Source organism: Schistocerca serialis, chromosome 6, assembly GCF_023864345.2.
Source record: "Schistocerca serialis cubense isolate TAMUIC-IGC-003099 chromosome 6, iqSchSeri2.2, whole genome shotgun sequence".
Taxonomy (NCBI): Eukaryota; Metazoa; Arthropoda; class Insecta; order Orthoptera; family Acrididae; genus Schistocerca; species Schistocerca serialis.
This window is the reverse complement of record NC_064643.1, coordinates 764041257-764061132: the sequence shown is the minus strand read 5'-3', so window position 1 is coordinate 764061132 and position 19876 is coordinate 764041257.

The following is a 19876-nucleotide window of genomic DNA, read 5'->3' as shown; positions in this document are numbered from 1 at the left end:
CAACCTCGAGTGCGTGAAAACACCGAGCTTTCCATATATCAACATGCCAATAGCATACTATACCAGTATGATTATTTTTCGAGAGCGTCTTAAATCATCCTACAGTTTCAGTAAAATCCTTTGGCGTTGGTACGTCTGCTAGGGGTGTACTTTTAACTTAATCAGCAAGCTGTCAACTCTCGACTTGCACCAGCATGTCGCCTGGAGGCGATGTCTGAGCTGTGTGTTTTGGACTGATGCCATGGCACCTGCAAGAGGTGTAACTCCACCGTTAATCGGAAGGCCGTGTGCCGCAGCACATACCTCTGGGGTCCTGGCGTTAAGGACCTTTGAAGCGTTGGAAAAGCGACCAACCTGGATAGAGCTTCCTCTGAACGCGTTACATGAAATAGGGACACAAAGAGAGCTACTCTGTCCTAAGAGGCACAAGACCCACGAGTGTCGCTTGGCCATCTGAACATTACCTCATACAAATGAACGGAGCGCGTTTTCGTTACTTTTCGCTCGTCACAGTATTGACAGTATTTACTGAATAGTAATTCTTGACAAGGAGCGATGGGTATGCCTATGATCTTTTAAGACTGTTTCACCTGATGGTGTGGCTTTAGGTCACGCATCCGGTATGTTTTAATAAACAACAACTTTAGCTGCTCTTAGAGGAATCCATCGTAACATTATGTATTTCAGTAAGATCTGACCTGTGAAGAGAAATACCGAAGTGTCTATCTATATTCTATTAAAAGGAGCAGATTAAGAGGCTGATTGCAATTGCTTCTGCCCCGTTAGGCTCACACAAAAATTACTTAACCGACTTTTAATCGCAGCAGGCGGATGTTTCTCTCAAATTGCAAGTACTGGGACACACACCAGCATCTCGCCGTGTTCATTTTATTAACCTACCTCTTTTTCGTCGGTTGTCAGATTGGATCTTCAATATTAATTCGTTTGCGACAGGAGTCAGGAGTGTGGACCCAGATTATCATTTAGCACACATGCAAACCTAAAGAACGGAATGGCATACTTCTTTCCGAGAGTATTAGCTGTATTTGCAAACATTTAACAAGTGGCAAAAGCTCTATGTCCAAAAAAGGAAACAAGTTGAGAAACTATCTTCGTAATGAAAAGTTTGTTCCAAGTATTTTTCAAAAAAATATTATTATTTGTTTCTTCCACGTTTCCCTCAAAACCATAACAAATTTAAAAAAATGCCTTTACAATGAATCAATCTGGGCTGTGGATGTAGTGATAAACCCTCAATATATCTCTGACACTTATGTATCAGTTACATAAGTAAACGCCTTCAAACACGCATCAAAATAGGTTTAAAATCTGCACAGTCTTGTTTAGTTGGATGTGAAACTGGCCCAGAAATGGCCTAATGGAAACAAAAGGAAATTATGAGATATCACTACAAAATGAAACTATAATACATACAACATATTATTAAGAAACTAGATTACAAAAGTCATTAAGTGGGTAGGCGACTTGAGGGGAGAGGGGCTGGATGTGGCTACATCTCAATGTAGAAGGACCGTTGATCTGCGAGGACAGGGAACAGCTCAGCGTGTCGTGTCGTACCTGCGCGATCCAGCTCACCTCGTTCGCCACTTAGCAAGTGACTTCAGTGTGTCGGGATGCAGTGTACATCGACAGGCAAACGTGACATCTCACCTGACGTATACTTTGCACCAGGAAGATGTCAGCTCCTCATCACCAGGTCATTGTTGTCCGCTAATGATAGAATGGACCATTCTTAGGCTTCATACCGTTATCAGAAATCAGGTACTGGTACTTCTTATGACATAGTACGTATCACTTATATCCTGCCTCGAGCTCACAGTTTCTCGTCTTTACAATTCTTGCATGCATGTAAATGCAAATCGAGGTGTGTAGCATCGTTTTGAGTCGCGTGCGCGCGCATGCACACACGCACACACACACACACGACTTCTGCACTTACTGGCGTTTTGTACTGGGTAATAGGTTGTCGCACAACTCGCTTTCTTGGACATGTGTGCTGCAACGGGCCGTGACTCAATCATTCTCATTTGTACAAAAGTTTCGGGATCGCCCCGTTTGCTTTTAAAATCATCAGGCGCCGCACTCCTTAAATGTGGCAGCTGTTGACGAAGGTCAGTGATACCCGTTTCAAAGAGCAGACAACTGCCCTTTCTCTCCAGCAAAAGTGTGACGCTAACCTAAAGTAGGGTGTTGGTGTAACTCGCTGAGTGAGCGGGCCAGCTGGACCACCTTTTCACCGCCCATGGCGCACTCGGGGCTGTCCTCTGTTGCCATCCAAACCTACCCTGGCCAGGGGGGGAGGGGCGGAGAAGGAAAGGAGGAAGACACTCAGGTGGTTTCCTCCCTTCACCTGGTTATTCTTAACATTCAAAAAAAAAAAAAAAAAAAAAAAAAAAACAATCCTATTGGCAAGTATATAAATATACAAAATTACGGACTTTATTATCACTAGTTTTCCCCATGCACTTTAAAAAACAATTGGGGTACCAATCCTAATTTACAGTATTTGTTGGTCACTAACATGGTAAACTAGGCCACAACAATATCACAAATCTGTGCATCTCTACAGTAAATGGACACACCTTTAGTATTTATTGCAGACAGGTGTTATTAGTAAAATTATCACACCTTACATGTTACCGCAACTGCACTTCTATCTGCTACCCTACATCCCTATATACGCAACAGGAGGAGTGAGCTACTATCAGGACAAAATTGGTGTACTATTTCCCCAAATACATATCACACCGTCAAATCATAGAGTCACATTCCAATAATCGCCCAGACACTACTTTTACTTTCGTCAAACCAATCCATCGGTAAACAAAACATCCAACACTTTACTACTAATAACTCATTTGTGAATAAACAGAAACATCTAGCATAGATCTGCAAAGAAAATATTATCATAATAAAACAAAATAAGCCGTATAGAAACTGTTCTCTTCCTTCTTTGAGTATGTTTCTTCCTGTTTGGTCTCATCTTCCATTATTAATTCCTTTTCACATGAAATTATATGTTCAAGAGACACATTAAGTCTCAGCTTAATCTATGATAATGGATACTGGCCAAAACAATGAACTGAAATTGCCATCAAGGTTGGGATTCAAACCCAGATCTCCTGTTCATTAGGTACATGCGTTAATCACTGATCCACTCTGACACTGTAGCTAGCACACCTGTGCGGGATACGCTAGGGAGCGAGATGTGCTATAGTAGATCATGCAGTAGTGGCAGCTCTGAGCCGTGGTGATGCCGTGGTTAGCACAAGTAAGCAGGAGATCCAGGTTCCAGTCCCGGCTTTGGTGAAATTTTAATTCATTGCCTTGGCTTTTATCCACTGTAGATAAAGCTGAGGCTTAATATATTTCTGGAAATTATAATTTCATATGAAAAGAAATGAATAATGCATTATGAGCCCAAAGAGACCAAACAGAAAACAGCAACTTTACCTTGCCATTACATTCCCCTCTACTTCCTGTAACTTAGAAATTTGCAATAGCACATAAACATAATCTATTAATTAAAGAAACTCTCTGATAGATAAATAATTAACTTGGTAGCATTTCATGCACAAGAAAAATATGTATACATCATATTTCACTAACTAATGTAACTTGTACCCACTCTTTACTTGCATATTTACATTCAGTGCCCGAGGATAATCCTTCTTCTGGCTCACATCTTATTTACTATTTTACACTATCCATTAAAGTTTATTCTTATGTACAAAATTTTCATGCACGCACATGGCCTGACACCCTCGACACTCGAATTCCTATTTTAAGTTTTACATCCGTTACTGAAAAAGTTTTCGAACACGTTACTTAAGGTCATCTGCATTTCTTGTTACCACATTAACATACCTCATTCATTGCATTCCTGGGTGTATATAAGCAATTTACTATAATTATTCATGATACATGTCCATGGGAAAGGGTTTCAGCTGTGTTGCACCCATATCACTCTCCAATCTTCATTTTGTTTGCTTACCGCAGAATCTTTCTGGGACGATGGTAACTGCATGCCCTTACTTGTAGTCCAGTAGTTCATCATTTTACGTCTCCATAGTGGTCAACATATTTAGTTGATGGTGGTATACTTCACATTTCTTGTCGCGTCCTTCAATAAACGTGTTTTAAATTGGCCTCTACTGAAAATCAAATCTCATTAATAGCCCTTCATTTACAGGCGCATAAAAAAAAAAAACAAAATCTCATCAAAATGTAGTCGACATAGCGTATTTCTTCATCCTCTAGAGTCTACGATTTCCTACCCCGTTCCTTTGAACCGCTGTAAAACTTCCTGCACTAGCGTCTAATCTATTGAATCCTCATCAATGGCTACATTCCTCTTATTTCTCGCAGGTAAAATTAATCATTGATCATAAACTTCGCTTATGTGAGCACAGTCATCTTATTCCAGGCACTGGAAATCATCAGTACCAACTCAGAATAAAAACCTCAGTGACGGTGATAATGCTCTTATTTCACGTAGGTGAAATTATTCATACACCATCACTTACAACAACATCAAGAACAAGTATATGTCCGGTGTAGCTATTATTGATTACTGCCTAACTATATCCACTAATCACGATTCGAAAAAGCATTTCGCAACTTCTGCATGAAGAACAATCAACAATCGCAAATAAGTAGATTATCATGATATCCTCATTCAGAGGCACTCGTTTTATAATTCCTTCAGTCTCAGCAACATATTTGCCCCACATACTGTGGTTGTTGTAGCAATATGTTGTGGAGTATGTAACTAACCTGCGCATGTGACATTCAGCTGGGTACTCGATGGGTGATATGCAGATATGTGAATAACCTCTGCCCCTTTATGTTTCATACAATGATTCCAAATTTTGGAAATTAACTGAGATCCTTATCGGATAATATTGCATTTGGGTTCCTGGGTTTGCTGTTTTTTTTTACAAAATAGTCTTCTTCCAATCTATCGAACGCTATTTGGGTTGTTGTTTTACACCAAGTACACTGTTTGACAAATTTTGAAAATGCATGTAAAACGATCAACACAAATGCAAAATTGAAAGACGTATTGGGTTGTGGACTATAAAGACCCATTGCCTAGATTTCTAAATTTCTGTTGGACTGAATGCTTTGCATTAGACCACTGTTCCTAATATTCGTCCATTTCGCCTTCTGACATTTATCACGTGTATGTACTCTTCCACTCAGTTTTCTGGTCATGTCGATAAAAGGTAAAGTTTCAACTATACTATTCACACGTTTTTTCAGTCCACAGTGACCAAAGGCAAAATGAAAACAGTATGCCAGCTCAGACACATGTTTAGCTGGCCTTCAAACTCATACATGCAATTCTTCCCTATTCTCCTTGTTTTACAAGGACAATATAGCATCATTAATTTGTAATACTTTCATAATTTCTCACCTACTTAGTTCTTAGCATCATATTTGGCCTTCACTAATTTCAGAGCTATGTCTCCATTCTGATAGCGACACATGTTTCTACACACATTCTCTGTTCTCGTTCTTTCTTTCAACATCCTATATACAGAGTGGAGAAGAATTGTGTCACGAAATTTTAACCCTGGATAGCTGATGCCAGTTGGAACCAGAATTACTCAAGTTGTGTAGGTCGACAACACACAATTTTTAAACTACGGAAACTTGGTGCCACGCGCTCCGATTGGCCGTGGGATTGCCCTGTTGCCGTTCGTCGGTTGACGGGCTGCGCCATGGTTGTCAGTTCACAAATACATACGTTCCTCGCCCCGTTGCTGTTTCAGCGTGATGCACACACATGTTGAATAGGTCTTGCTGTTTGTGTCCATCTCACGTCAGAGGCATTCACACTTAAGCTCCGCTTCGGAGCACACACACATCACGTGCGATTTGGTCATACAGTAAGCGTGGCGGCACAGTATTCGTTTGAAGAACAACAAGATATGGTTTTTGTTTTTGGACTAGTCGACGGTAATACGTATGAAGCTCGACGGTTGTGTGAGGAACGGTACCCATCGAGACGCCACCCACACCCGCAAACATTTACAGCAATTCACGCGCGACTTGGCGAAACAGGCTCGTTAGCGGAATGTCATGGTGATGCTGGAAGACCTCGGACACGACGGGATGCTGCATTTGAAGAGCGCTTCGAGGAAGCACCTACGACCAGTACTCTTGCGGCTAGACTTGACATGGGGGTCACTCACTGGTTACTCTGGGAGGTTTTGAGGGATTACGGCCAACATCCATTTTGTTTCCACCCTGTCAAAGACCTAAACACTGTGGCGGGCTATGAACACAGACTAGGATTTTGCCGGTGGTTTCTGCGACGTGTTACACGAGATCCCGACATTCCCGCCATTGTGTTGTTTACCAACGAGTGCACCTTTCATCGGGATGGCCTTTACAACACTCGAAACGTTCATTACTGGGCGAGGGGAAATCCTCCCGTCACGTACGTTCACGGACGCCAGGAACGATTTTAGCTCAACGTTTGGGCAGGGATTGTAGGTGACCAGCAGATTGGGCCGGTCCGTCTACCTCCTCGAGTTATCGGTGCAAAACAGTCGTGCTGTGCGCAGATGTTTAAATGAACTCTTCGACGGTCGGGTAATCGGCAGAGATGCTCGTAGGACATGGCGCCCGCGATCACCAGTCCTGCCGCCAACGTACTTTTTGCTGTGGGGATTTTTCAAGGTTCTAGTTTACCCATCCAGCCGCGAACCACCTAGAAACGAAGAAGAATTAATGGATCGCATTCAACATCAGGGCAATGGCGCTTCAAAGGGTCGCCAGTTCGAGCACCTGCTGTAAGTAAATAATGTCGTAGCTACAAAAAGGCCCTTTTCAGGGCAAACACAATTTATAAAATACTTTTTGTACATGAACTAACAGCTGTTGACGGTTTGTTACCGGTACGTCTTATTATGAAACTACACTGGATGTGTCGGGACCCCGGCGGATTCGCCCCGAGGCCCCCAGAGTAGAGAGCTGGAGCGCTAGCACCGAGCGTGCGGGATGCCTTGGATTCATCGCATTCTCCGACAAAAGCATTCGCGGTCACGCGTTGTCCAGAGCGTACGGCACCAGGGCAATCCCGCAGTCAATTGAAGCTTGTGGTGCTAAGTTTCCGTAGTTTACAAATTGTGCGGTGTCGGGCTACACAACGTTAGTAATTTTCTTTCCTACTAGTACCAGCTGTAAAAGGTTAAAATTTCGTGACGCAATTTTTCTCTCCCCTGTATACTGAAATCTAATTTCGCAAGACAGAGCGGATCAGATTGTGAAAAGGGGACAACGTCAGTTCCTGTTAGTTATACAAGCACACACACAACTTTATTCCTCACACCGATGCACAGTTTTCTCTTTTAAAACAACAAAGATCAGTTCACGGCTGAGGGCCCAAGTAACTTGTCCAGTACAAGGTTAAATGATTGCTTTTAAAACACCAGGATTTAATGTAACGGCTGACGGTCTTACTTAAGCAAAATCACAATATCTTCTCGGCTAAAGGCCGAAATAATGTTTCAGATCAGCTAAATAAATTCTTTAAAAGCCAAGAATTGACAAATTCCGGCTAAAGACCATATCAAGGAAATTTCAAGTTAATTCTTTGGCAGAAATCCCAATTAAAATTTTTTTCTTTACATAATAAGAGAGAGACATTAAGATAAGCCTTTACACAATACAACCGAAAAACATCTTGAGAAAACTTGAAGTATCTTGTCGGCGGAAGGCCCAAGCAACTACTCAAGAATAATTAAAGACAACCTTAAGTAAACATTTACAGAACACGGCTGAAGGCCTTTTCAAGAATTCAAGATAATTAAGGAGAAACCTTACAGACAAGGACTTACATATTAAAGCCACAGATTCTGAAACAAACACGGCTGAAGGCCTAAATACAGAGCAACAAGAATTTAAAATGAAACACGGCTGAAGTCCTAATCTTAAAGTTGTTGTGAAGTTCATAAAACAGACAGTATTAATACACGGCTGAAGGCCTGGCACAGTACCTGCGACCAAATACAAACCGGCCGTTGTGGATGAGCGGTTCTAGGCGCTTCAATCCGGAACCACGCTGTTGCTACGGTCGCAGGTTAGAATCCTGTCCCGGGCATGGATGTGCACGATGTCCTTAGGTTAGTTAGGTTTAAGTAGTTCTAAGTTCTAGGGGACTGATGACCATAGCTGTTTAGTCCCATAGTGCTCAGAGCCATTTGAACCATTTGAACTTAAGTTCTAGGGGACTGATGACCATAGCAGTTAAGTCCCATAGTGCTCAGAGCCATTTGAATCATTTTCAACCAGCATTCATCTGCTAAATGGAAGTAGCGGAGGCTGTGTGGCGTGGACTGGGCGGTTTTTTTTAGGTTAGAAGGCCTTGGTAAAGTACGGGGTGGGCTGCAATCTCAAACGGTGCATGGCAAATACAGGACGTGCTTGGATCGAGGAACAGTCGGAATTGTAGTTCTAAATTGTTGTAGGTGTGCTGGGAAAGTCCCTGAGCTACAAGCGCTAATAGAAAGTACAGAAGCTGAAATCGTTATAGGTACAGAAAGCTGGCTAAAGCCTGAAATAAGTTCTGCAGAAATTTTTACAAAGTCTCAGACCGTGTTCAGGAAAGATAGATTAGGCAGAATTGGTGGTGGAGTGTTAGTGTCTGTCAGTAGTGGTTTATCTTGTAGTGAAGTCGAAATACACTCCTGGAACTTGAAATAAGAACACCGTGAATTCATTGTCCCAGGAAGGGGAAACTTTATTGACACATTCCTGGGGTCAGGTACATCACATGATCACACTGACAGAACCACAGGCACATAGACACAGGCAACAGAGCATGCACAATGTCGGCACTAGTACAGTGTATATCCACCTTTCGCAGCAATGCAGGCTGCTATTCTCCCATGGAGACGATCGTAGAGATGCTGGATGTAGTCCTGTGGAACGGCTTGCCATGCCATTTCCACCTGGCGCCTCAGTTGGACCAGCGTTCGTGCTGGACGTGCAGACCGCGTGAGACGACGCTTCATCCAGTCCCAAACATGCTCAATGGGGGACAGATCCGGAGATCTTGCTGGCCAGGGTAGTTGACTTACACCTTCTAGAGCACGTTGGGTGGCATGGGATATATGCGGACGTGCATTGTCCTGTTGGAACAGCAAGTTCCCTTGCCGGTCTAGGAATGGTAGAACGATGGGTTCGATGACGGTTTGGATGTACCGTGCACTATTCAGTGTCCCCTCGACGATCACCAGTGGTGTACGGCCAGTGTAGGAGATCGCTCCCCACACCATGATGCCGGATGTTGGCCCTGTGTGCCTCGGTCGTATGCAGTCCTGATTGTGGCGCTCACCTGCACGGCGCCAAACACGCATATGACCATCATTGGCACCAAGGCAGAAGCGACTCTCATCGCTGAAGACGACACGTCTCCATTCGTCCCTCCATCCACGCCTGTCGCGACACCACTGGAGGCGGGCTGCACGATGTTGGGGCGTGAGCGGAAGACGGCCTAACGGAGTGCGGGACCGTAGCCCAGGTTCATGGAAACGGTTGCGAATGGTCCTCGCCGATACCCCAGGAGCAACAGTGTTCCTAATTTGCTGGGAAGTGGCGGTGCGGTCCCCTACGGCACTGCGTAGGGTCCTACGGTCTTGGCGTGCATCCGTGCGTCGCTGCGGTCCGGTCCCAGGTCGACGGGCACGTGCACCTTCCGCCGACCACTGGCGACAACATCGATGTACTGTGGAGACCTCACGCCCCACGTGTTGAGCAATTCGGCGGTACGTCCACCCGGCCTCCCGCATGCCCACTATACGCCCTCGCTCAAAGTCCGTCAACTGCACATACGGTTCACGTCCACGCTGTCGCGGCATGCTACCAGTGTTAAAGACTGCGATGGAGCTCCGTATGCCACGGCAAACTGGCTGACACTGACGGCGGCGGTGCACAAATGCTGCGCAGCTAGCGCCATTCGATGCGTGTGATCATTGCTTGTACAGCCCTCTCGCAGTGTCCGGAGCAAGTATGGTGGGTCTGACACACCGGTGTCAATGTGTTCTTTTTTCCATTTCCAGGAGTGTAGATACTCCGTGCGAATTGGTATGGGTGGAGGTTATACTTAACAGCCGAACTAAGTTAATAATTGGCTCCTTCTACCGACCCCCAGAATCCGATGATATAGTTGCTGAACAGTTCAGAGAAAATTTGAGTCTCGTAACAAATAAATGCCCCACTCATACGGTTATATTAGGTAGGGACTTCAACCTTCCCTCGATGTGTTGGCAAAAATACTCGTTCAAAACCGGTGGTAGGCAGAAAACATCTTCCGAGATTGTCCTAAACGCTTTCTCCGAAAATTATTTCGAGCAGTTAGTCCACGAACCCACCCGAATTGTAAATGGTTGCGAAAACACACTTGACCTCTTAGCCACAAACAATCCAGAGCTAATAAAGAGCATCATGACTGATACAGGGATTAGTGATCACAAGGTCGTTGTAGCTAGGCTCAATACCGTTTCTTCCAAATCCACCAGAAACAAACGCAAAATGATTTTATTTAACCCATAACTTCCCATATGGACACAATTGTTGACTAGTTTTGATTTTACTTCATTGTTGGCTTACAATTATTTTTGGGATTGGCTGTCACATATTGTTTTCAGGGAGGGTTTGAATTTTACGTACATTGTGTTAACACTTCAGTGTTACCATTTACACTGTGGTTGTGACAGCCTGTATTTCAGGGAGTGCTTTGACGTCTGCAATGCGGCATGTTGATGTAAAGTAAGTAATGTTTCGTAAAGAACTTCTTCATTCTGGCTTGTGAAGCTGTTTGCAGTATATCTAAATATGTTTATAGAGATTTTCATTTGAGAAAAGTTGTTATCCATAGATTAACTTTCTGTTTATGAAGTGATAATTTCAACTGTGTCCATATGGACACGCTGGGCTGTTGCGGGGTCAAAATGATTTCGTTTATTTTTCTCTTTTCATATCATAACAGAGGTCTGGCAGAATCTTTAGATCCTAGCTTGACTGTGCAGGATGTTTTAGATATCCTGTTTGAGGATTCAAATGCTCCTCAGGCTGATGGAATTTACATCACGCCCCCTGATCCAGCAGGTGATGTGGATGAAGGAGGAATAGCAGGTAATCTCAATCCTAGACAACTCCGGGCTGAAGATGAAATAAGATTAACAGACACACCCACAGAAACAGATTTCATAAATATAGATTGCAGGAACAGAAATATACAAAAAACCTGGGTTCATGGTGCACTAATTTCAAATTTTAAGTCTTTTCCTGATCCATGCTTTGACATGTATGTTAATAAGTCTGCAGTGGAAATTTTCCAATTACTCTTTGATGACGATCTGATACAATTCCTAGTTGATGAGTCAAACAACTACGCACTTTTCAAGAACTTTCCAAATCCTAATACAGCTTGCGGTGTTTTCGGGGGATCGTCATTCTAAGTAGTTATAACTCTCTCTCTAATAAGAGATTATACTGGGATTTCAATTTAGACACGCGAAACGATTTTGCATGCAATGCCATGAGGAGAAATCGTTTTGAACAAATTCTTAGATTTCTGCACTGTAACGACAATAACAAATTTGATGAAAAGGACAAGATGTGTAAAATTAGACCCTTTATTGAAATAGTAAGAGATAAATGTTATAAGCTGTTTGTTCCTCAGCAACATCTGTCTTACGGTGAATAAATGATAAAATATTTTGGGAGACAATCTTGCAAGCAATTTATCAGGGGGAAACCGATACGATTTGGATATAAGGCATGGTGTTTATGCATTACTTCTGGATATATGGAAAAGTTTTCCTTTTATCAAGGAAAATCACCCAATCCAAATACAGTATATGAAGCACAGTTTGGTAAGGCTACTGCCCCAATCATTCAGATGATAGATGATTTGATACAGGATGTAAAGCTACTGCCATTTCACTTTCTCTTTGACAACCTATTTACAGGTTTTTCTGTTCTGTCATACCTGAAAGAAAAGGGCTATGGAGCAACAGGCACTATCAGAGAAAACAGAGTTCCCAAATCGTGCCCAATTTCCTCAAAGAAAGCGCTAGTTAAAAAGGAAAGGGGGTATTTTGAATCTTCACTTTGCAAGGATGATGGTGTTGTAGTCACAAAATGGGTGGACAATTCAGTGGGTACTGTAGCTTCTACCTCTGAAGTAGTTGAACCTGTATCATTTGTAAAAAGATATTCCGCAAAGGAGAAGAAGACAGTTCAAGTACAACATCCTCAAATTATTACAGCGTATAATAAACACATGGGAGGAGTGGATAGGATGGATGAAAACATTGCCATGTGCAGAATAAACATTCTAAACAAGAAATGGTACTGGGCTTTACTTTCTTGGCTGATTGACGTATCTGTACATAATGCGTGCAGCTGAAGAAAGGAACGGGAGCTAGGACTACTCAACCTGAATTCAGAAGAGAAATTGTACATGTTTACCTAAAAAGATACATGCATCCCGGAAAAGCAGCAGGCAGGCCGTCTATCAGTCCTATGTGTGGATACAAATCGCGTGTTCCAAGTGATATCAGATATGATGGTATAAAGCACTATAGCAAGAAAACTGAGAAGAAGGGAAGATGTGTAGGTTTGTAATGCAAACAGAAATCATCAGCTGTTCGCTCAAAATGTGGGAAATGTGATGTAGGACTGTGTCTAGAATACTTCGAAGTGTACTATGAAAGTCAGTAAAACAAATGATTGACAATTATTTTATGTATGGTGTTATAAACTGGTTTGTAAGAATTATTTTGTTCAAATTTTGCCTCATTTTTGTTAAAAATCTGATTAATAAAACATATCTTCAAATGTATTTCAATATCACAGAAAATATTTCAAATATGCATCTGACTGCCCAGCGTGTCCATATGGACACGTTATGTTACAGACAAACTAAGACAGAGAAGAGTCAAATAATAGGGTATATGCACTACTTGGATGCACAAGAAAAGTAAAAAAATTGAAAATAAATTTAAATATCCAATTTTGAAAAATTCGGGCAGTTACGGGTTAAAAAAGCGGATAAAGTGTCACTAGAAGCCTTCCTAAGAGACAATCTTCATTCCTTCCGAACTGACTATGCAAATGTAGACGAGATGTGGCTCAAATTCAAAGATATAGTAGCAACAGCAACTGAGAGATTCATACCTTATAAATTGGTAAGAGATGGAACTGATCCCCCATGGTACACAAAACAGGTCCGAACGCTGTTGCAGAGGTAACGGAAAAAGCATGCGAAGTTCATAAGAACGCGAAATCCCATAGATTGGCTAAAATTTACAGACGCGCGAAATTTGGCACGGACTTCAATGCGAGATGCCTTTAATAGGTTCCCCAACGAAACATTGTCTCGAAATATGGTAGAAAATGCGAAGAAATTCTGGTCGTATGTAAAGTACACAAGCGGCAAGACGCAGCAAATACCTTCGCTGCGCAGTGCCGATGGTACTGTTACCGACGACGTGCCGCTAAAGCGGGGTTATTGAACGCAGTTTTCCGAAATTCCTTCACCAGGGAAGACGAATGGAATATTCCAGAATTTGAAACACGAACAGCTGCTAGCATGAGTTTCTTGGAGTAATCCATCGAACTATAGATCTGTATCATTGACGTCGGTTTGCAGTAGGGTTTTGGAGCATATACTGTATTCAAACATTATGGATCACCTCGAAGGGAACGATCTGTTGATACGTAATCAGCATGGTTTCAGAAAACATCGTTCTTGTGCAACGCATCTAGCTCTTTATTCGCACGAAGTAGTGGCCGCTATCGACAGGGGATCTCAAGTTGATTCCGTATTTCTAGATTTCCGGAAAGCTTTTGACACCGTTCCTCACAAGCGACTTCTAATCAAGCTGCGGGCCTACGGGGTATCGTCTCAGTTGTGCGACTGAATTCGCGATTTCCTGTCAGGAAGGTCGCAGTTCGTAGTAATGGACGGCAAATCATAGAGTAAAACTGAAGTGATGTCAGGTGTTCCCCAGGGAAGCGTCCTGGGACCTCTGCTGTTCCTGATCTATATAAATGACCTGGGTGACAATCTGAGCAGTTCTCTTAGGTTGTTCACAGATGGTGCTGTAATTTACCGTCTAGTAAGGTCATCCGAAGACCAGTATCAGTTGCAAAGCGATTTAGAAAAGATCTCTGTATGGTGTGGCAGGTGTCAGTTGACGCTAAATAACGAAAAACGTGAGGTGATCCACATGAGTTCCAAAAGAAATCCGTTGGAATTCGATTACTCGATAAATAGTACAATTCTCAAGGCTGTCAATTCAACTAAGTACCTGGGTGTTAAAATTACGAACAACGTCAGTTGTAAAGACCACATAGACAATATTGTCTATGGGGAAGGCCATCCAAAGGCTGCGTTTCATTAGGAGGACACTTAGATGGTGCAACAAGTCCACTAAAGAGGCAGCTTACACTATACTCGTTCGTCCTCTGTTAGAATATTGCTGCGCGGTGTGGGATCCTTACCAGGTGGGATTGACGGAGAACATCGAAAGGGTGCAAAAAAGGGCAGCTCGTTTTGTATTTTCACGTAATAGGGGAGAGAGTGTGGCAGATATGATACGCGAGTTGGAATGGAAGTCATTAAAGCAAAGACGTTTTTCGTCGCGGCGAGATCTATTTACGAAATTTCAGTCACCAACTTTCTCTTCCGAATGCGAAAATATTTTGTTGAGCCCAACCTACATAGGTAGGAATGATCATCAAAATAAAATAAGAGAAACCAGAGCTCGAACAGAAAGGTTTAGGTGTTCGTTTTTTCCCGCGCGCTGTTCGGGAGTGGAATGGTAGGGGATAGTATGATTGTGGTTCGGTGAACCCTCTGCCAAGCACATAAATGTGAATTGCAGAGTAATCATGTAGATGTAGATGTAGAAATGACAAGTCACGCACACATAGAGTTTCCATAAGCGGTCGGCGACCAAATACACGTCGTCCGAAGAGACTACCGACCGAACGACCAACCCAGGTCGTCCCCACTCAAGTTATGAGTGTCGGCAACGTGGGGCGAGTCTTGGCTGCACGGGGCTCACTGCAGCTCCAACACGACTAAATGCTATGTCCGTTCGGAGCTCGGAGACACGGCGATCCGGGCACACTGACTCAGACCCACCCATGCAGAGGTAACTCTTGCCCATCGCCGACGACATCTCTGCACGAGGAAGAAACCGACCCACTGTGGGGCGGCGAGTAAGTTACTTTACTGGTTTAAAGTTCTGATGACGTCTTTAATCACGTGAGCCTGGCAACTAATTTGGTGGTCAGCCAGAAAGCGAATGGAAACATACTGACCTTAGTTTCCAGACTGCACGGCCACATTCCGGTCCAGCCCACTGAAAGAAAAGTGTCTATTTCCCATTTCTGTGCGGGATCAGGACTATGACTTCAGTAAAAGTTTAAAATTCCTATGAAGATTTAATTTAATTAAACTTTCTCACAAATAACACTTAAAATTGCGTTACGTTAAATTGAAACGAAGCCTTTCTAATCTAACAGCACCTTTAGCAGTTCAGAGACGACCTCTACGGTAACTTACTACCAGATTGATTTTTCGCCCTGACTAACTTCACTCAATTGAAAGTTCGCAATAAATGTTCAAAAATTAATGCTCGCCATAAAAGTGGAAATAAATTCACCACTTGCCACGCGGAATTGAATTTCACACGAACGGTACACTAACAGTTATTTTTACCGAATTCTAAACGATCCAGGACGTTGTACAGTCCTCGCGAGTTCACTTTCCGTTTTCACTGCCAAATACGCGCTTCTCATAGCTCGGCTCTGACGTCATCCGAGGCAGAGCGCGACCAGACGTTTAACTGGCGTGGACCTCACAGTGTCTGGGAGCGAAGTGAAGCTTCCTACTGCGGGCTGGCAGCAGCTTAGCATGCCGCTCTTCAGCCTACAGACTTTATGAGAAATGTGAAGAGAATAAATAATAAAAACAGGCGATAAAATCGGAGACTTAAAGAGTAACATGGCGAAAAGAAATCGTGGAACTTGAAACAAAGAACAGAGGGACGATGTAGCTAATAAAATACATACGAAGCAGACAGGTAAAACAATAGACAGACAATTAAAAAAACACGGCGACAGTCTGGATTCTGTTCGCAAAACACATAAAATGCACACCTAGCGACAGCATGATGTCCGTTCGCAACACGAGAAAGACGAACAACACTGAATAGTCACTGGAACACTGCACGAAAAAGTTGGCAAATGGGACACACCACAGCCGAGAGCAGGTGGGGGGAAACTGGACAGATGATGGGAAAACAAAAAAAGGGGGGAAGGGAGAGAAAAAGCGAAGAGGAGAACCGGGATAGGAGCTGATGGAGGAGGAGGACCCATAAGAGGGGTGGGGGGCAGACGCGACAGGGAGTGGGGTAGGCAGAGGAGGGAATACAAAAGGACTTGGAGGGGGGAGAAGGGAGGTTGGGAGAGGTTTAGTGGGGAGAAAACAGGACGGAAGGGGGGGGGGAAAGAGGGAGCCCAGGGAAAGGACAGAGGAAAGGAGGGGGAGTGAGGATCAGAGTTGATAGGAAGGATAAATGGAGGGAGAGAGGGCATCATCCGGGAGGGGGAGTTGATGGAAGCCACCTTGGGAAAGGAGATGGAGGGTGTAGAGATGGAGGGTAGGGGGGACACAACGGTGAAGACGTGGCAGGGGGCGGGGATCGGAGAGGAGCGGAGCAAGCGGGGGGTGAGGGGGTTCAAGACGGCGGGAGGTGTAGAGGATGCAGATATGATCGAGGAATAGGAGCAGGTGGGGGAAAGGAATGAGATCATAGAGGATCCGCGTGGGGGATGGGAGGCGTATTCGGAAGGCGAGGCGAAGTGCATGACGCTCAAGGATCTGGAGGGACTTATAGAATTTGGGGGGGGGGGGGGGGCAGATATCCAGGCAGGACTGGCATAACAGAGGATGGGACGGATTAAGAATTTATAGGTGTGGAGGATGGTAGAGGGGGCTTCCTACTGCTTCAGGGGATGTATTTATAAGGTGCCGGTGCGGACTGCCAAGAAAACATCTGCTGTCTCTGTCTATTTGCATACGGCGGCAGTCTACAAACAACCGCTATCCCGGGCACATAATCCTTAATAATATAGTTGCCAATTATTTCAGAAACTTCTTAATTTTTGCTGATATGCAGATAAGCAGTTTGAAAGCACGTAGAAAGTTTCAGCTCGCTAGAATGAAAACCTTGCTTAACAGAATTTATTTAGTGGAACTAACGGTAGATTGTTACCTCTGAACCATACCTTTGCTAAGACTTATATCAGCTGCTATTTATGTTACAAGTCTTAAACTTGGTGTAGCTCTATTATTTGATATATTTGATCGTCTGGTTTAACCAAAATCCTCTATCATTAAAATTTCAAGTACTTTATCTACATCACTTAGGTACATTTTAGTTACAAAATTTGTTTTCATTTAATTACTCAAAAACTATAAGAGGTAGATTAACGTGGTCTCTCTGTTATTATTTTTGGGGTGTGCTGAAGCATAAAACAATTTTTCAAGTTTCTAAGTCCATTATTTAGCGCCTCTGATTTTTCCGAAAAACGTGGATTCTGGCGGTAATTTTTGTTTTATGGTTTTGGAAACCAGCATCACTTATTTATAACTTCTAATTGCACCTTCTGACCAAATTCTGGCTTCCTAGCGTCATTATTTAGCGCCTCTGATTTTCTCTTAAAACGGGATTTTTCGGTAAACTATTAAGTTTAGAACATCAAGACTTGGTATTTGGAACACTATTACACTAAACTATAATTTAACAATGTTTTAAACATAAATTTTGATTTTTAATTTCATACTAAATTGCGGTGCAATACTTGTGCGCTATACGCAGACGCGTTAAGGTGACGTGGCGCTACTAGCAGTGAACTGGGGTAAGTCCCGGCGCACTCGCTCGCCTCTGTATCTCACACATGATACAGCGCTTGGTTTGCTTCGCCACGTCCGACAAGATGACCAAGTTACGAGGCCCATAAACGGTCAAAAGACCAAATACACGTCTCCCAATGAGACGACTAGCCGAACGACCAACCGGAGGTTGTTGCCGCTCCAGTCTCCTTCCGTCGTACACTTCATGTGTGTCGCCAGCGGTCGGCAAGTACTGGCTATCCACGCCTCACTGGCGCTCCGTCCCCCAACTGCCTCCCGACAGACGACGACCCGGAAATACTAACGGTCGCTCCAGAGGTAGTACGACAGCGCACTTACCAATGAGCGCTGCAGCTGGCACGCACGGGCAAGGAAACCAGCAACCTAGTGATTCCAGTAAATCGAATTAAAATAAAACGAGGATACAGAATCATAAAAACAACATAACGAGCAATGAATGGCATTAGTTTGTCTCAAGGAATAGACACAATTTGCATCCAGCAGCCATTATGAATTAAGACACGAAGGAATTACTGGCATTGTGCTGGACTGAGATTCGAACCAGGGTCTCCTGCTTACTAGGAAGATGTTCTGACCTCTTAGTGATCCGGACACAGTATTCATTGCAGCTACAAAGACGTCTAGCACGCCTCCTGTCAGACCCAAACTCTCAGCTTATACCACACACCACTAATGTAGCACCATTTTCCCATTATCGTAGTTACTCGCGGCGTTTCGCCGATTCCATAAGGGTTCAAGGGTGCCGTGCTTCTGCATTGAACTGATGGTTGAACGTCTAGCCTAAATTATACAGGGTGTTACAAAACGGTACGGCCAAACTTTCAGGAAACATTCCTCACACAAAAACAAAGAAAATATGTTATGTGGACATGTGTCCGGAAACGCTTAATTTCCATGTTAGAGCTCATTTTAGCTTCGTCTGTATGTAGTGTACTTCCTCGATTCACCGCCAAGATTTCATGCGGGATACTCTCCTGTGCTGCTAGAACATGTGCCTTTACAAGTACGACACAACATGTGGTTCATGCACGATGGAGCTCCTGTACATTTCAGTAGAGTGTTCGTACGCTTCTCAACAACAGATTCGGTGACCGATGGATTGGTAGAGGCGGAGCAATTCCACGGCCTCCACGGTCTCCTGACCTCAACCCTCTTGTTTTTCATTTATGGGGGCATTTGAAAGCTGTTGTCTACGCAACCCCGGTACCAAATGTAGAGACTCTTCGTGCTCGTATTGTGGACGCCTGTGATACAATACGCCATTCTCCAGGGCTGCATCAGCGCATCAGGGATTCCATGCGACGGAGGGTGGATGCATATATCCTCGCTAACGGAGGACATTTTGAACATTTCCTGTAACAAAGTGTTTGAAGTCACGCTGGTACGTTCTGTTGCTGTGTGTTTCCATTCCATGATCAATGTGATTTGAAGAGAAGTAATAAAATGAGCCCTAACATGGAAAGTAAGCGTTTCCGGACAAATGTCCACATAACATATTTTTTTTCTTTGTGTGTGAGGAATGTTTCCTGAAAGTTTGGCCGTACCTTTTTGTAACACCCTGTATATAATGCTCATCTATTTAGTCGAATGCGTAGCAGATGGCAATTGTTTCAGAAATGGTTCAAATGGTTCTAAGCACTATGGGACATAACATCTGAGGTCATCAGCCCCTAGACTTAGAACTAGTTAAACCTGACTAACCTAAGGACATCACAAACAGCCAAGCCCGAGGCAGGATTAGAACCTGCGACCGTAGCAGTAGCGCGGTTCCGGACTAAAGCGCCTAGAACCGCTCGGCCACAGCGTCCGGCGACAATTGTTTAAAATGTGTGCGCTCTATGGTTATGATGAACCACAACTTTGTGTCTCCATAGAATCCGTTTG